This window comes from Colobus angolensis, unplaced genomic scaffold, assembly GCF_000951035.1.
Source record: "Colobus angolensis palliatus isolate OR3802 unplaced genomic scaffold, Cang.pa_1.0 Scaffold194, whole genome shotgun sequence".
Lineage (NCBI taxonomy): Eukaryota > Metazoa > Chordata > Mammalia > Primates > Cercopithecidae > Colobus > Colobus angolensis.
In genome coordinates, this window is record NW_012115088.1 from 5835368 (window position 1) to 5841933 (window position 6566).

The window sequence follows — 6566 nt, forward strand, 5'->3', positions numbered from 1 at the left end:
GATATCTGCTTGCAGAGCTGGGTCACAGCCCCCAGTCCTACCCTCACTTCCTGCCACGAACAGGCAGTTTGTTTAAAATCCTGATTGCCAGTGTCCACCTGGCCTGATTTGAGGCTTTGCTGCTGCCTCTGAGGCTTCTCACTGATGTTGTTTTCCCCTCTTTGTTCCCTCTCCTTACCCCTCTTGGATCCCTCTCCTCATCCCTCCTGGATCCTGGGCCATCCCTGAGATTGTTCCAGTGCGATGGCACTGCACTTTGGACTTGCTGTCTGTTTTTCTATTAAACAGGTCTGAACTGGAATCACCAGTCAGCCACTTCCTCCCTGTGTGATCTTGGACAAGCCCCTCAGTCATTCGAATCATGCTGTGCCTGCTTTCTGACTGTAAAAACCTCAGGATGATAAGATCTAGCCCTTTCAGAGTTTTAGTCTCAATTGTCTTAGGGCAACTGTGGTGAAAATAAAGTTACTTCCTTCATTCTTTTCATCTCTCCAGAGTCCTCATATCCAAAGTCTCTTCTCATCTAGTCAATGCTATTTCTTTGTAGTGATCATGATTTGGTTTTTCTTAGGTGACCTCAAACACTAGGTCCTCCATTTAAAACCTGGTACTTCCTCTGGTCACCTCAGAGGGAAGTGAAATCTCTCTCCTTTGAATTCCCGTAAGCTGTTATTCATTCGTTTGGTATATTCCACATGGTCTCCACTGTATCCTGCTTTTCCTATATTCCCAGGTGTATGTGTCCTATTTACCTTACCAAGCTGTGAGTCCTTTGAAGTGGAGTCCTATCTTAAAGCCTTGAACCAAAGCTCCCCCAATCTCATAGGACCCAGCAGAGTATTTCAAGCACATGAGGTGCTCAGTATGCATTTATTAATGAATGTGCATTCTCAAGAGCACTTTAGGAAGGAGTAGAATGGTATTGATTTCTACTTAATTTCTAGCTTTGATTCTCATGCTAGTTTGGGAGAAAGGAAAGGAGAGATGAAAGAAAAGGCTGTTGAAAATAGACAATTACCTGCCTCTCCACCCTTCTAAGGCATCTTGTAGCTTACTTGATTTATCTTGTTGACTAGACATTTGTCACCTGGTTTTTTTTCTCAATCAGTAATAAAAATGGATGTGCCTATAAAAAAGGCCAACCCTTCTTAGTAGTTTGGATGCTCTGTTCTCTTTTTATGATCTCATCAGTCAATTCAAACTCAGAATCAAATGTTCCCCCAATACTGAAGGGACAGTATGTGTCAGTTGGTGCCCATTTAGAAAGGCATTTCCTTGGCCCTAGAAACTGTGAAGCTAGTGTAAGCCTGTTCTAGGGAGCAAGATTGGGCTTCAGCTGCACCTGTGCTTCCATTTTTGCTAAGTTTCTTTCCACTCTTGCTGGGGTAAATGTGAGTGAGAGAGGCTAACCAAGTAGCCTCTGCATGGGAATGGCTAAGTAAGGCATTGACTTATCTGGATTTTGATGGTTTGGAGGTTCCACCCCACTGCTCCACATCAGGAGTCCAGGTGGTTTCCTATAGCTAGCTTTTCCCCAGGGCAGTGTGTCTAGAAATTCTCTTACAGCTTACCAGTCAATCCTTGGGGAGCTGATTGCCAACGCTGGGTTCTGCTTGAAAGCAGCTACCCAGAGTTAACCAAACTGAGGACTTCTGACACCCAACATCAAGGTGTTTGGCTCTAACAACAAAGTTGGATTGAACAGTTCCAAGACTATCATCACCTCTGACACCAATTGCAACTTCATCATGTTCCCCTAGAACACCCTCAGGTTTGATAATTCATTAAGAGAACACACAGAACTCACTGAAAGCTATTGGAATCATAGTTACGCTTTACTACAGAGAGAAGAAGCAGATCAAAAGCAGCCAAAGAAAGAAACACACAGCAGAGTCTGAGAACATTTCAAATGCAAAATTTCCATTGTCTTTAGGGCCAGGTTTTCCTCCGAGTATTGAGGTGTGACAGGATGCATGGAGTATTGCCATCCAGGGACACTGCCCTGAACGTGAGTGTCTGAAATTTTTATTGGAGCTTCGTTATGTAGTTATGATTGATTGATTGCCCACATGCTTGCTTGATCTCAGCCTCCAGGTCGGCTGCATAACCCAGAGCCTCTACTCTAAGGCACATGGTTGATGTTTCTGCAGTGGCCAGCTTCCTTCCTAACCAAGGGAATTCCTATTGGGTATGACATAGGTTACTGCCCAGAAGCTGAGAGGCAAGGCCAAATTCTTTACTACACAGTGGCTTGGCAAGTCTCTTCACTGTCCCTAGGTTTTCCACCTGTGAGGCTCTCTTCCTGGCAAATCCATTAAAACTGGTAAACTTGTCACCCTATAATATCTCCCTTTAACCTTTGGATCCAAATGTCCTCACTTGCCAGATGAAGGTATATCACATTGTATTTATTCACTTAACACTACATCTAGCACAAGGATGACACTAAATGGACTAAGCGTTCTGCTTTGGGAACCTCTTGAGATCCCATGTCATATTTTGCTAATATGTTTATATTTGGCTGTGGGTGAGGGATCAGAGTTCCTATATTTCATTAGATTTCAAAGAGGTCAGTGTCCCATAAAGTTTGAGCACTCCTGGCCGATGTAAAAGTGAATTACCTCCCCTTACATCACTGGTGGGCTTTTCCTTCATGAGCTCTAGGAGTTTTACTTGCCAAGAGGAGGACGCAGAGTGGAGACAGAGCCTGGGCTGGCAGGAGAAGGGCAGTTTTGCTATCTTGGTTTATAAGGCCTCTTGGGTTAATTCTAGAAGCATCAAAGCAAGCTTTTCTTCAGTCTTTCCTGTGCTCTGCAGGCCAAGAGTTTCTTGTGCTAAAATAAACAACTGGCTGTTTCATTAGGCTCCGCAGAAGGAAGGAAGAGATTTATATTTCATACCTTTTATATTATATAACAACATTACTATGCGAACTTCAATTCTTCGATCTGTTTAGTTTATTTGAACTTAAAAAATAGTATTAATGCTATAAATAGAATAAACCATGTCCAATTCTGAGCATTTACAATAAACATGCAGCTGATAATATAGCCTCTGAAATAATAAACCACTTATTCCTGATGGCCAGGCTTTGTATATATCATCCTTAGATTTTATTAAGCTATAACTGGATAAAGGGGGCAGGAAAGGGGAGAGATTCTACTTGTTTTAAACTGTAGGAGGAAGAAAAACCACATTTTATTTTGCATCTGCTGTAGCTCTTACATAATTGTGGAAATTTTGGCATGTTTGTGCCAGCCAGGATTCAACTTTGTTTTACTTTACTGAGAAATCTGAAGTGTGTTCATAAAAAAGAAATCTGTTTATTTTTAGTTCATTTTGTTCAGCTCTTAAAACATCTCGGTTCTTATAAGACAAGGAAAGAAGCATGTGATGCTGTGTAATCCAGGTTCATTCAGAGACATTACTTGAGTACCACCCAGTACATGATTCAATACTAGATTGTGCGGGAGATACAAACATGAAATTGTTACCCTTAAAGTGCTTACAGTTTAGTGGCGGTGGGGGGGAGATTAATGGCTCCCAACACTCAAAACATTTTATTATGATTATCAATTTGCATGTCTTTATTGTGGATTCTTTCAAAATTCCAATATTTAGTTTTTATTTTTTTGCAGAAATGGAAAAACTCATCCTAAAACTCATGTGGAATCTCAAGTGACCCCAAATAGCCAAAACAATCTTGAAAAAGACTAACCACGTTAGAGGTCTTATACTTCCTGACTTCAAAACTTATTACAAAGCTATGGTAATCACAACAGTGTGGTACTGTCATTAAGAGAAACATGTAGGCCAATGAGATAGAATGGAGAGCCCAGAAATTGAACCCTCATGTATATGATAACTTTTGGCATAGATACTAAGACCATTCAGTGGGTGAAAGAATGGTCTTTTCAACAAGTGGTGCTAGGGAAACTGAATATCCACATGCCAGAGAATGAAGTTGGACCATTACCTTATACCAAATACAAAAATTGACTTGAAATGGATCAAAGATTTAAATGTAAAAGCTCAAACTGTAAATGTCTTAGAAGAACACAAGAAAATATTCATGACATTGGACTTGGCTATGAGACAATTTTATGTCTTAGTAGAGAAGAATAGTTAAGTTGGGAACAGGAGTCAGAGACCTGGGGTTCAGACTTGGGACTGCCACTTCCTACCTGTGTGATCTTAAGCACATTATTTATGCTCTCTAGGACTCAGCTTTCTCATCTGTAAAAAGGTGAGAGTAATTGAATGACATTGAGAATTAGATAAGTTAATGTAGGTAAAGGGCTCAGCTGCATGACTGGCATATAGCTTATTGTCAAGAGGTGTCAGCCATTACTGTGCATTCAGGGGAAGCAGCATAATAATAGTAGTCAGGTAGGTCAGTTTTAAGTCAGATTTTCTAGGTTCATATCCTAGTTCTTGCCTTTACTGCCTTTGTGACTTTGGGCAACTGCCTTACAGTTTTATAACTGAGGACTTTTATCTTTTTCTGAGTGACAGAATTAGTAATATTACTCATCTCATAAAGTTGTACGGATTGAATGAAATACTCCCTTTCTCCAGCTTTTAGAAAAGTGGTTAGCACTCCCTAGCATTAGCCCTCACTGCTGCTATGGTACTTAACACAGCATCAGGCACAGACTAGGTGTTCATCTAATGGACTTTCATACTGCCCTAAATAATGACGTTTAGGAAATGTTTAATGATATTAGTAAATACCAATCATAAACTGTTGGGAAAAACAAAGTAAAAAGTTGTATATGCAGTTTCATCTCAACTATGTAAGAAAAAAAATACAGAGTTTAAAAAGTTTATTGAAATATTAATAGGGATCCCTCCTTAAATGAAAAAGTTGTACATGGGTTTATTTCTTACTTCCTTACACTTTTGTGTACTTTTCAAATTTTCTACCCTAAGCAGATATTTTTACTATTGGAAAATATTAAAATGCAGTTAAATAAAACTGGAAAGGGACAAGAGTCAATGCCATCTGCTATCATTTGGTACACTGGCTTTTAGGAGTGGCTAGCAATCACTTTAACAATGTGAAGACCATGGCCTTCAGGAGGCAGACATAGATAGTTCTGTTCTTTCCTACTCACCTTTGCTTGTGTGTGCACATTTGAGTATGCACATGTCTTGTGTCCCAGGGAGCTTGAGGTCTCCTTCAGGGCATGGAGTATTTGCCAGGAAATTCCCCATGTTTTCCTCCTGTCTAGCTCAGGGCCTAGCATAGATATTCAGAGTCTAGGTACACGGATATTCATTGAATGCATGTAGAAAGGTGAATATTATTGATGGTGGAGAGAGGGGTTCATGCCAGACTGCCACTGCACACCTGCCTGGGTGATTCACTGCTCGTCTAGCCCACTCATCTAGTACCACTAACTAGGTACCCTCTGTGCCTCACATAGTTTTTGGTGAATAAATAAATGAGGCCGGGCACGATGGCTCACACCTGTAATCCCAGCACTTTGGGAGGCCGAGGTGGGTGGATCACCTGAGGTCAGCAGTTTGAGACCAGCCTGGTCAACATGGTGAAACCCTGTCTCTACTTAAAATACAAAAATAAGCCGGGTGTGGTGGTGGGCCCCTGTAATCCCAGCTACTCGGGAGGCTGAGGCAGGAGAATCACTTGAACCCAGGAGACGGAGGTTACAGTGAGCTGAGATAGCGCCACTGTATTCCAGCTGGGTGACAAGAGTGAAACTCTGACTCTAAATAAATAAACAAACAAATAAATAAATAAATGAAAATATTTCTCTGGATAAATTCCCAGAAAGTGGATTATAGCAAATTGTTTAAAATATAAGACATCCACACTTTAATATGTAGAAGATATTTAAAAAGAAACAATGAATCAGAGAGATTTCTTGGGGCATTTGTGGTTTTTTGGTAACGTACAAATAAACTCTGACCTACAGGGTAAGTCAGCTGCATCTTCAACAGATACTTTTATGTTTTTACTTGGTGCTCAGAGACACTATTCTTACTCCAAGAAAGTTCGAGTAGGGCAGGGAATTGAGAATGCATATGTGAAAAACCAACCATTGTTTTTCAAGGCAATAGATGATAATTGCAAATAAATGGCATAAATAGAATCTTCCTCAGTAATTCAGAGGAGTGCAGCAGTGATTGAATTTAGTAGATATTGCCACACAATTTTACCAAGAGGCTGTACCAATTTATGCTCCCACTAGTGTGTATTGGTGTTATATCTCTTTCATTTCGGCCATTCTGATGGTGCAGGAAGGTATCACCTTATTGTGTTAATTTGCATTTCTTTGACCAATGAAATTGAACAACTTTACCTATGTTTATAGGCCATCTGGATATCCTTTTATATGAAGGGTCTGCTCAAATCTTTGGCCCACTTTTAATGTTGAGGTTTCTTTTCATATTGTTTTGTAGCTATTCTTTATATATTCTGTTTATGAGTACTTTGTCAGATATATTTATTGCAAACATCTTTTCCCACCCTGGCACTGCCCTTCCACCCTCTTAATGGTGTATTTTGATGACTAAAGCATCTTAATTTTATCATTTAAAAA